An 11,799-nucleotide genomic window follows, 5' to 3' on the forward strand; every position below is an offset into this window, starting at 1 on the left:
GATCGAGTCCCACATTGGGCTCCTTGCTCCGCAGGGAGCCTGCTTCTCCCTCTGACTCTGCCTTCCACTCTGTCTGCCTGTGCTCGCTCTCGCTCTCTCTCTGACAAATAAAAAAAAATTAAAAAAAAATTCTTTAAATAAACACTGGGGGCACCTGAGTGCCTCAGTGGGTTAAAGCCTCTGCCTTCACCTCAGGTCATGATCCCAGGGTTCTGGGATAGAGCCCCGCATGAGGCTCTCAGCTCAGCGGGGAGCCTGCTCCCCACCCCCTTCTCTGCCTGCCTCTCTGCCTGCTTGTGATCTTTGTTTGTCAAATAAATAAATAAAATCTTAAAAAAGAGAAACTAAATAAACACTGAACGAGAATTCTCAAAATTAAGGTATTAAATTAACCTATGTGTTTTGCATTACCCAAATCAAAATGCTAAAGTTAGCTTTTCTGAGGTTCCTGACAAATGATACTAAAGAATATCTATGTGAAATAATTACATACAAAAATAGCCTAAGAATTCTGAAAAGGAAAAATAAGGGATAGGGACATTTCCCCTTCAAATATTAAAGACATGTACAAGAATGTTCATGTAAAATTATTGCTAATAGCCAGAAATTAGGTAAAATCCTGGTGCCCATCAGCAGTAGAATGGATAAGAAAATCATTGTATATTCATAAAATTTATTTACAGCAATAGAGAATGATCTCCGGCTGCACCCAGCAATGTGGTTGCCTTTGAGAGATATAACGATGAGGGAAATAAGGCAGTCATCAAAGAATACATATACTGTATGATCTAGTTATACAGAAAGTTCAAAAATAGACAAAACAAATCAGGCGTGATCAGAACCAGAAGAGGGGTTACCTTTTAAAAACAGTGACTGCTAAGGGGTACAAGAGAGGCTCCTGACATGCTGGTTTCACATGAATATACACTTACTTATTTTTTTAAGGTTTTTAAATTTTTACTATTTTTACTGTTATTATTAAAGATTTTATTAGGTAATCTTTATACCCAAGATGGGACTCAAACTTACAACTTCAAGATCAGGGGTCACATGCTTCACCAGCTGAGCCAGCCAGGTGCTTGGAATACAGACTTTTAAAAAATTCACTATTAGACTATTCCAAAAAAATACATCTGTGAGAATGAATGAACTACTGCTGAACCAACAACACAATTAAGTTCACAAGGACAATAGTGAGTGAAAGAGATCAGACACAGATGAGTGCACACTTCTATGGTTCCATGTATACAAAGCAGAAAGACAGCTAGAATCAATCTTTGGCATTAAATTTCAGGAGAGCAGTTACATCTGGAAATGTGAGGGCGGGAAAGGATAGGAGGAGGGACGAGAGGGGTTCTGGTTACTCACATTTTTCTATTTCTTGCTTTGGGTAGTATTTACACAAATGTGTTCCCTTTGAGATACTTGATCAAACTGTCCATTTCTCATAGGTGCACTTTCTGTATACAAGATATCCTATAATCTACAAATTGGTCTTTTCCCAGGTGCCTTCCCTTTAACCTTGCAATTTCACTTTTATGATTTTTTCCCCTAAGGAAACAATAACAAAATTACCCAAAGATGCACAAAGAAGTGTATCAGAGCACTGTTTGTATAAAATAAAACTAAGAAACAATCTAAATTTCTAATGGTAGGGGCATCAGATGAATAATTTAAGGGGCATACACTGAGATACTATCTAGCCAAGCATAGATAACACAGATCTACATTTATTGACCTAGAAAAAGGCTCACTACACAGGCTCAGATAACAAAGCAGGTAAATGTATTGATGTTTTCAGATATAATCCTAAAATGTTTTCGGCATCACTTGGGATGGGGGATTGATTATTTGACTGCTTTTGTATTTGCCTCAGTATATTTTCCACCTTTTCTATAAAACCCATATTTTTCTTTTTAAAAATTTCTTTATTTATTTAAAGTAGGCTCCATGCCTAGCATGGAGCCCAGTGTGGGACTTGAACTCACAACCTTCAGATCAAGACCTGAGCTGAACTCAAGAGTCAGACACTTGACTGATGGAGCCACTCAGACACTCCATAAAACCCACATCTTTAAAAAGACATTTAGTCATTTCATTCACAGCAAGACAGTCCAGCAGTTAGTAAAGAGCTAACTTACTTGCCCTAAGAGCACAGACTCCGTAGATAGATCCAGAATGGCGTTCCAGCCTTGACCACTTGTCAGCCACATTACCTTGGGGGTGTTGCCTCCATTTCAGTTAGAAGCTTCCTCTTCTAACTTCACTGCTTCTAACTTCCTCTTCTAATTTCAGAGCTTCCTTTTGCAGACTAACAAAAATGAAGATAATTGGGTTTATAGGATTTGAAATATTTCATTGTACGTAAAGCATTGATCGCTGGCTGACGCACCAAAGATGCTCTTAAATGCCGCGCGGCCCTGCTTCTGCTGTGTTCAAGGCTCTTCGTATCAGAATTTGGATTTGGGATGCAACAATCCTTTTGACAGATGCTCAACTTCCCAGGGAATTAGAAAATGGTCTATGGTCTTTTTTTGTTCTTATGAGGTCCTTTTTTGGCTTGTGGTAGCAGCTTTTGATCAAAACTGTTGACAGTTCCTGGACCCTTTTCCTTCAGGAGGGCCGAAGAAACGTCATTAACTGGTGAGGGCAGAATAGTCGTGTTCAACCTTGTCAGCAGGTGGAGCTGCTACACCTGTGCTCAAGCTTTTTTTGTTGTTAAGATTTTATTTATTTATTTGACAGACAGAGATCACAGGTAGGCAGAGAGGCAGCAGAGAGAGAGGAGGAAGCAGGCTCTCTGCTGAGCAGAGAGCCCAATGCGGGGCTCGATCCCAGGACCCTGAGATCATGACCTGAGCTGAAGGCGGAGGCTTAACCCACTGAGCCACCCAAGCGCCCCTTGTGCTCCAACTTGAATATCTGCAGGGTGAGCAGCCCAGAGGACTCTGGTGACACAGGAGCTCTGGTGACACAGGAGCTCTGAGACAGCTGAGGTCAGGATTCCTGGGCCAGAGCAGCTGGGCTCTCACTATTCAGCATTCATGACCCAGCGACTTCACGCGTACAGGGCACGGCACACCCAACGGTCCCCGGTGCTAGAGTGTCAGACTCCTAAGTGTCTTGTTCCCAATAATCTAGACCAGGATGTCAGGCCACAGGTATAAGCCCCGCATTTGTGTGGTGCAGGGAGATGTGGGGTCCTTCCCAAATGTCACCCCATGCCCCAAAAGGCTACAAGGTGCCTTCTCAAACACGACAAGTCCTAGTGTAATCCCCAAAGTCTAGCTGATGTTCCAAAGGAGGAAAGTGCAATGATCGGAAGCTTGTCAGAACATGAAGCCTGTTAGTGAGTGAAAACTACATGACATGTGAAGCAGAAGTTCACTGATGCTGGGACAGTGTAAACATTGCCACATTTTCATTAAGACAGGAACTAGAGGGGCACCTGCGTGGCTCAGTGGGTTAAGCCTCTGCCTTCACCTCAGGTCATGATCCACCGGTCCTGGGATCGAGACTGGCATTGGGTTCTCCGCTCAGCAGGGAGCCTGCTTCCCCCTCTCTCTCTGCCTGCCTCTCTGCCTACTTGTGATCGCTCTCTCATTCTCTCTGTCAAATAAATAAATAAAATATTTTAAAAAGAGGGAGAGATAGGAACTAGAGACAAAGTTGTCTGTGAACACCTTCCTGTAAGGAGACTCCACTGGTAGGGGAGGGGGTTCTCCTGGTTTATCCACTAAAACAGCTACCCTGTTTCCTCACCTCTCCAAGCCATAGTCATCGTAACTAAGACTTAGACCCCGATTACTAACACTTCAGTAGACTGACTCATTTATTCCCCATCATGACTTATGAGGCAGGTAACTTCCAGTGAGAATGCTGAGATCATCAGCCCATGAGATTGGGCAATGCGAGCCTTACTAGTCCTCTTCATCATGCAGCTCTCTCAGCCGCTTTTGTGGTCTGGCTAAAGCCAATCTCCCCCAACCAAGCCTCTTGATGATCAGATCAGAGGTACCAGACCTTGATCCACCCAAGATGGCTCCCTGCCACCCGTCGAGATTGGTGATGCTGGATTGTCTGTAATTGACTAGGGCTGCCATTTCCGAGACTGCTGGTCAGATTGATGTTCCCAGGGCTGTGCCATCCAAGTACAGTCTCACTCCATTGTACGACTGTGGCTGCTTCCACCACTTGAGCAGGAGGGGACCCCAATGATGCCTCAGATCTAACAGTGATTCTGAGTTTGGGGGATGCACACTGGAATCACTGAGGGGAACTTCTAAGAATCCATTGGCCAACCAAGCCCTGGACTAATTGCACCAGAATCTCTAGGGGTGGGGACGAGACATCAGCATTTTTTAAAACTCCCAGGTGAGCTCTATGGTCAGCTGTCACCGACTGGAGAGGGGAAGACAAGATCTCCATGAAAACGGTCTTGGAACTAAACTGTTGGAAAACCCAAGACAGAACTATGATCTGGCCCTCCCTTCTTTGTTTATTTAAAAGTATAAAACTTCTAAGTGGGCTAGATTTCATTTTCCTGTTACAGAGAACAGAAAGATAAGCATTCTGTAATAAACATATGGTACACATTATTCCTTCAAATAGAAAGTACTGAATAGAAGAATCCTCATCGCTAGACCAGAAAGAAGAGTCACAGAATGACCACTTTTTAATAAATATTTAATGAGTATCGACCCTATGTCAGGCATTGTGCTTGATGCTGGGGAGGAGGACAGACAGTATCTATAGTGGAGAGGAATACTATGAAACCATAGTACAGACAAAGATAAATACTTGTCAATCAGTCAGTTGCACCAGAGATATCTCCCCAGGCCTGAAGGTCAGAGTGTCTAGACAGTGCGGTTTTGCCTGAGATTTTGGTAGGAATAAGTGGGCAGGTTAGAGGTGTGGAGAACTAAACAGTGGGATTGTTTTGCAGTTAGGAGAGGTCTCAGGCAGTGGAATGGGCAATGTTTATCTCTGTATCTACCTAGTTTCTTTTTCTTTTATTAAAAAAAAAAAAAAAAAGATTTTGTTTATTTGGGAGAGCTAGAACAAGCAAGCACAAGCAGGGGGCGCTGCAGAGCTCGATCCCAGGACCCTGACATCCTGAGCTGAGCCAGAGGCAGATGCCTAACTGACTGAGCCACCCAGGCACCCTTTTGTCTACCTAGTTTCAAGGGGACAAATAGTTCTAAGCCAATCACTCATGAGACAAAGAACAGGATGTTGACCAAAGGCAAAGGGGTCTACGTGTGGCCTTATCACTCCTAATCAAGATTTTGTATATTGTATATATGTGCTTTTCTTCCCTCTCTTTTTTAGTTGGTAGCATTTCAAATATATGCAAAGGAAGAGAGACTAGTATAATGAATCCTCACATACAATCCTCCAACTTCATTAAGTATCAAAATTTGGTCACTCTTGATCATTTATCCCTCTTTATCCTTTTCAACATAATTTTAAGGTAAATCCTAGACATGTGTCACTTCATTCCTACATACTGTGATATGTATACAGTTAATTATATTTAACCAATTTTTTAGATTTAGGAAGACTTCCTAAGAGAGGTGACATCTAAGTTGAGATCAGAAGGATGGGTCACAAATAGCCTGGTGAGGATGTAGGTGGCAGGGCCGGGACATGGAGTCAGGAATGTTTTAGTCAGGGAGAAGAACGTGCACTAAGTACATTTTGAGGAGAAAGGGATCCATAAAAGTTTTTGAGAGCCTCGAGCTCCAGAAGGCCTGAGTTAATTAGAGGAGAAAGAAGGAAACGGTATATCAAAAGATTTCCCTAGCCCAGAGCTCTCTGTAGCTTCACTCTGCTAGGGTCCACTTTCAGTTCCTGCCTGAGTTGGGAAATCTAGAATCTCATGGGTCTCAAAGCATCAGACTAAGCAAACTGTGTTCAGGCGCTCAGTTCCCTCACACAGCATCCCTCATTCCTGCCAGCCGAGGTAGGTGGCCCGCTGCCTGCACCCCCCCCCTTACCATGTTGTTAGATCAGAAGTGGGGGCTTGTCTTTCATGGATTTGTTCCTCCTGAAACCCACCCAGAGAAGTGAGGAGGCCCATGTTCTCGAATGGAAGAATGAGGACATTGCACAGTACACAGCTGAGTCCACAGGTCAGGAGAGAGATGAGCTGGCAACAGATCTGGGAACCATCTGCAGAGATGCGCTGGAGGTGAAAAGTGAGCCTGGGCCAGTAGCCAGAGGGATGCGAATATTTAAGTGCCTAGCAGAGCAGTTCCATTATATCTTGGTATCATTTCCTTAAGCTTCATAATTACATTGGTTCATTATTTTTCTTGCACCCAATTGTGTTCCTGCGCTAAAAACTACAAAACTATTAATTATGGATCTGTGGCTTTGTCTTTGGAGATAGTAAACCTAGGAGATGCCAGCAGGTTGGGATACAGGAGGTTGGGGGTGGGGGGGGGCATGAAGCGATCAGGAGACTAGAGAAGGAAGCTGAGTCCCTGGGAGTTACAGAATTGAGGGTTCGGGGAGGGAGAAGCACGGGAGGCCAAACTTGCTAAAGGGGGAAATAGTTTCCCATAATTGCAGGGACACCCCACTGAAGGATTCGCAGTCCCGTCCACCAGTGAGGACACGCTGGCTCTGGAAGATCCCCCATCCCCCAGGGCCTTGCTGGTTCGAAGCGCTGGAAGCGACCTACGTCCCGACTCAGCCACTAACTGTGGGACTGGGGCAAGGGCCTTCATCTCGAACCCCTTAAAGACCCCTGGCAGCTGAGGGACCCCGGGCTTGGAGCCAGCAGTCTAGAGGGGCCCTAGCGCCCCTGCACTCCCGCTCGGCGGTCCAGCTCTCACCATCCCTGTTTTACAGATGAGAAAACGGGGGTCAGGGGCAACGCCAGGTCTGGACCGCAGGGCTCCGGGGGTCGACAAGAACCTCTGCTTGTGACGCTGAAGCCGCTCGCGGGCCGGCGCGGACGGTCCCTTCCCGCGGTTCCACGGGACGAGAACACGCCCAGCGCCAGCGTGAGCAGTACGGAGCTGGCGGCCGGCGCTCGGCTGGGGGTGGGAGGCCGGGGGCCGGGGGCGGGAGACTGGGGGCCGGAGACTGGGGGCCCGGCGCCCGCCTCCTCACCGCGCTTCCCTTCCGCGCAGGTGCGGCCCGGCCGGAGCTGGGAAGATCCGGCTTCCGGTTTCCAGGCACTAAGGACGTCGCCGCCTCCGCCCTAGGGGATCCCGTCTCCTCGGGGCGGCCGGGGGACGCCCCACTGGGTTCCTTCCTGCAGTCGCCACGGAAACCGCCTCCCGCGGCACTGGGGACCACAGCTCCCCCTCCTTCCCACGCAAGGTTTCGACCAATGAGATAGCGGGAGTCCTGTGACGTCGGCGGTAGCTAGGTGGGCGTCGGCCGAGAGCTGAGCCCCGGACCTGGATGGAGCGTCTGGCTGGGGATTGGGAAGGACGGGGCCGGGCGAGGAACTGAGGAGGCAGTCCGAGAGCCACAGCTTCCTATCCTGCTGGATGCCCCGCGGGCACCTCCTCTCGCGAGCTCTCAGGATTCACCTGCCTCCCCGCCCACCCCTCTACCTGCTCCTCCTCCTGAAGTCAGTTTCCAAGCTGGTGGCCCCGGTAGGGAGGGTGGGAGAGGAGCGTTGTCCGAGAATCCTGCGCTGAGTTTTCTGGCCAGGATTGTGGCTGATGCGGCTGATGTGGGCTGACTGTCGCTTCTGCCTGGAGAGGCTGAATGGGGCGCAGGCAGCAGTGGGAGGTACGGGTGAGGAAGGTTTTTCTTGACTGGGGAGGGTGGGGGAGGGAAATTCCACCCTGGAGACAGAAGTCCGCTGAGCTGGGGCGTACCTGGGCCGGAGCGGAGCTGTGCTGAGCCTGAATGCCAGCCCTGTCCGCTTCCTTCTCCTGGAGGTGGCCGGCAGACAGTGAAAACGTGGGTCTGTACACCGCGGAAGCCCGAGGGGACATTCCTAGGTGGAAGCGTGTACTCACTGGTATTTGTGGTTGGGGTGAGGAAGGGGGGTGTCTTTGTTAAGGATTCTTTGGGCCCAGAAGATTCTGGGGCTGTTCCTTAGAAGGCCGTAGAACCTGGCTCAGCCCAGCGTGGAGAGCGTCCCTGGAGGGAAGTCCATCATTCTTCCCTCCTTCCCTTTCTCACCTCTCTCCCTCTCTTTCTCAGTGTCTGTTAAGGGACGTCTGTGAGCCAGGCCCTGTTCCAAGGACTGGAGGGAGAGAGTGCAGACCACACACAAGAGAGTTCAGGCCCTCCAGGAGACGGCATTCTAGGGTGCATTCGAGCCTGCCTTCTAGATGCTAGACCCCAGACCCTGCTCTGGAAGTGATCATTTGTGCTGAATGCAGGGAAGAGATCACGACCAGACATAGTCCTAAAAGTGGGTACCCCCCCTTTTTAAAAAATCTCAGCTTTGTTGAGGTATAATCAGCATATACAATTACAAGGGGTCATGATTCCAGGATCTTGAGATTGACTCCTGTGTTGGGTTCCTTGATCAATGAGGAGCCTGGTTCTCCTTCTACCTACCCCTCCCTATGCTTGTGCTCTCTCTCGCCCATGCGCGCGCTCTCTCTGACAAATAAAATCTTCTAAAAAAAAAAATTTGAAGGGTACATCGCAATGATTTGATACAGTTAGGTACATAGTGTGGAAGGATTCCCTCATCTAGTTAATTAACACATTCATCACCTCCTCAGACCTCATTCATCTTACAGTTGGACATTTATACCCCTTTACCAAATGTCCCTATTTCCACCCCATCCTAGCTTCTGTCAACCATTTTTCTACGCTGTGTTTCTATGAATTTGGCTTTTTTTTTTTTTTTAAGGTTCCACATATAAGCAATCCCATGCAGTATGTGTTTTTCACTAAAGAGTGTATCCTTTCAGGGCGCCTGGGTGGCTCAGTGGATTAAGCCGCTGCCTTCGGCTCGGGTCGTGGTCTCGGGGTCCTGGGATCGAGTCCCGCGTCGGGCTCTCTGCTCAGCGGAGAGCCTGCTTCCGTCTATCTCCCTCTCTGCCTGCTTCTCTGTCTGCTTGTGATCTCTGTCAAGTGAATAAATAAAATCTTTTAAAAAAAAAAAAGAGTGTATCCTTTCTTTTTTTTTTTTTTTAAGATTTTATTTATTTATTTGACAGACAGAAATCACAAGTAGGCAGAGGGGCAGGCAGAGAGAGAGAGAGGGGAGAAGCAGGCTCCCTGCTAAGCAGAGAGCCCGATGTGGGGCTCAATCCATGGCTCTATCCCAGGACCCTGGGATCATGACCTGAGCCTGAGGCAGAGGCTTTAACCTACTGAGCCACCCAGGCGCCCCAGGAGTGTGTATCCTTTCTTAATGGCATCCCGAGCATATCCCCAAAGCTGCCCTTCCCTTGTGCTAACTCAGGGCCAAGTCTCCAGGCCTCTGGGTAGTATCCATCCCCTCAGCCCCAGTACATTCTCTCCCCTTTGGTCTGGAATCAGAAGATTTACCCAGGAAGAATTGGGCCTGGACTCGAGCATCTCGGTCCTAGCCTCAGCTGCAGTCTTTGGAAGGACTCAGAGGGGTAAGGTATCGAGGTTCGAGGGATTTGGGGCCCAGCCAAAGAAAAACATACGACCTTGAGAGGCAGTAAAACACACACCAGTTTTAACAAGGTTGGGTTTGAACAAGAGAGCAAGGGCGGGGGGGCAGGGGAGTCTGTGAGGGCCTGAGAAGCTTAAAGTGAGCTGGAAGGAGCCCCCACCCAGCAGAAGGAGGCAAGGGAATGACCAGGGAGGTGGGACTCAGCGAGGGGGCTTACAGTTCTAGCTACTGTTGCTCAGCGGCATGGGGGGCAGGGTAGGGGGCAGTGTCTGAGTCAAAGGGCAGTTTGGAGTCTTATAACTATCAGACTCTATCTTATCTCTGGATCACAGACGTGGGGGGAGCTGTGCCTTGCAAGGTATGTGAAGCAGGCAGGCTCTAAATGGCTAAAAATCTGCTGGTTAGAGCTACTTTGTAAATAAGGGGATATGTAAAAATTTGAGTTTTGCCCTGGGAATGAGGGAGTGCTGTTGGGTCTCAGCCCACAGTGAAGGAATGAACAGCCTAGGGACTGATACATGGAGGCCATCTTTGGCTCATTTATGTAAGATGTGGGCTGCAGGAGTCTAGAAAGTTCTGCTGGCAGCCTTTCCTTTGCACATGACCTTGTCTCAGGATCCTCTCAAAGAGTGAATGCGGGCATCTTGTGTTGGGTGTTATCCACCCTTGGAGGACTCCGAAGACTGCCATTCAAGATCCTTTAAGATCTGGCCCCAGCTGACTGCTATACCAGTGGCTAAGTATCCTAATGGCGCAATAAGGAGACAGTCTCCTTAGAACAACTTTCTTCACATCATTATCCCATTCGGAAGCCACAGTGGCTCCCTACCATCCATTCTGTCCCGCAGACTAGGTGTGCTCAAACAACAGAACTTTATGGTGTCACAGTTCTGGAAGCTAGAGTTCCGAAATCAAGGTGTCACGGGCCCTCTCTCAGGAGGCGCTAGGAGAGGAATCCTCTCGCCTCTTCCAGCTTCTGCTGCTTGCTGACATTCCCTGAGTTCCTTGGCTTGTAGAGGGATGTCTGCCCGCCCGCATCACGTGCTGTCTTCTCCCTACGTGTCTCCCAGTGTCTGTGTCTCTCTGTCTTCTTACAAGGCCATGGGTCATGTTGGATTAGGGCCCATCCTTGATGACCATCTTAACCTGATTGTATCTGCAAAGATCTTATTTCCAAATGAGGTCATACTCACAGACATGGGGATTAGGACTTCAACATATCTTTTTGAGGGACATAATTCAATCCATAATACGAGATGACTAACCTCCTGTTTAGTGACTGTGATAGAAATATGCAAGAGCTAGGCATCTGGGTGGCTCAGTCGGTGAAGCATCTGCCTTCTGCTCAGGTCATGATCTCAGGGTCCTGGGATCGAGTCTCACATTGGGGTCTGTGCTCAGTGCAGAGTCTGCTTGTCCCTCTCACTCTCCTCCTGCCCGCGCGCTCTCTCTCAAATAAGTAAAATCTTTAAAAGAAAAGAAGTATGCAAGAGTGTCCCTAGCCTGCCCTTAGGAAACAGCTTGTGGGTTCCCTTGTTTTGTCACTGTCTCTTCCTCTGTCTTGCCACCCAGAACTTGAACTCCGATGCTGAGACCATTGCAGATGAAGCAGCAGTGCAGAGGAGCCTGGGTTCCGCATAGTGGGGAGCACACCTCCAACCCTGGACATTCAACCTGGGCTTTTACTTTAAAGAGAAGTAAATTTCAGGGGCGTCTGGGTGGCTCAGTGGCTCAGTCAGTCTGCCTTTGGCTCAGGTCATGATCTCAGGGTCCCAGATTTGAGCCCCACATTCGGCTCCCTGTTCAACGGGGCAGCCTGCTTCTCCCTCTGCCCACCCCCATCCTGCTCTTGTGCTCTCGTGCTCCCTCTCTCTCAAATAAATAAAATCTTAAAAAAAAATAAATAAATTTCAGTGCTCACTTTGATATACTAAAAATTGGAAATGATACAGAGATTAGCATGGCGTCTGAGCCAGGATGACTTGCAAATTCGTGAAGTGTTCTGTATTCTTACAGATGGGTCTAGAAGATATCATGGGGTCCTGCTTAGTGAAATAATCCAGTGGGAGAAAGACAAATGCCATATGACTTCGCTCATATGTGGAATTTAAGAAACAAAACAAATAAGCAAAGGGAAAAACAAAACCAAAACCAAAAACAAAACAAAACAAAAAACAAAACCCGGAGAGAAGAACCAAGGACCTGAGTCTTAACTGTGGAGA

The 11,799-nt window shown here is 48.0% G+C and overlaps 1 long non-coding RNA gene and 1 other non-coding gene across 2 annotated transcripts; both read left to right on the forward strand.

Annotated features, from left to right (window-relative positions):
* The first annotated feature begins 6,478 nt into the window (after positions 1 to 6,478).
* On the forward strand, positions 6,479 to 8,608 carry LOC132015150 (uncharacterized). Its single transcript, XR_009403563.1, has 3 exons — positions 6,479 to 7,020; positions 7,143 to 7,755; positions 8,176 to 8,608. It is a non-coding gene; the product is annotated as an uncharacterized LOC132015150 (long non-coding RNA).
* Positions 8,609 to 11,486: 2,878 nt separating this feature from the next.
* Positions 11,487 to 11,589, forward strand: LOC132017043 (U6 spliceosomal RNA). The gene has a single exon (XR_009404127.1). It is a non-coding gene; the product is annotated as a U6 spliceosomal RNA (small nuclear RNA).
* Positions 11,590 to 11,799: the final 210 nt, after the last annotated feature.

Source organism: Mustela nigripes, chromosome 4 (assembly GCF_022355385.1).
Source record: "Mustela nigripes isolate SB6536 chromosome 4, MUSNIG.SB6536, whole genome shotgun sequence".
NCBI classification, from domain to species: Eukaryota; Metazoa; Chordata; class Mammalia; order Carnivora; family Mustelidae; genus Mustela; species Mustela nigripes.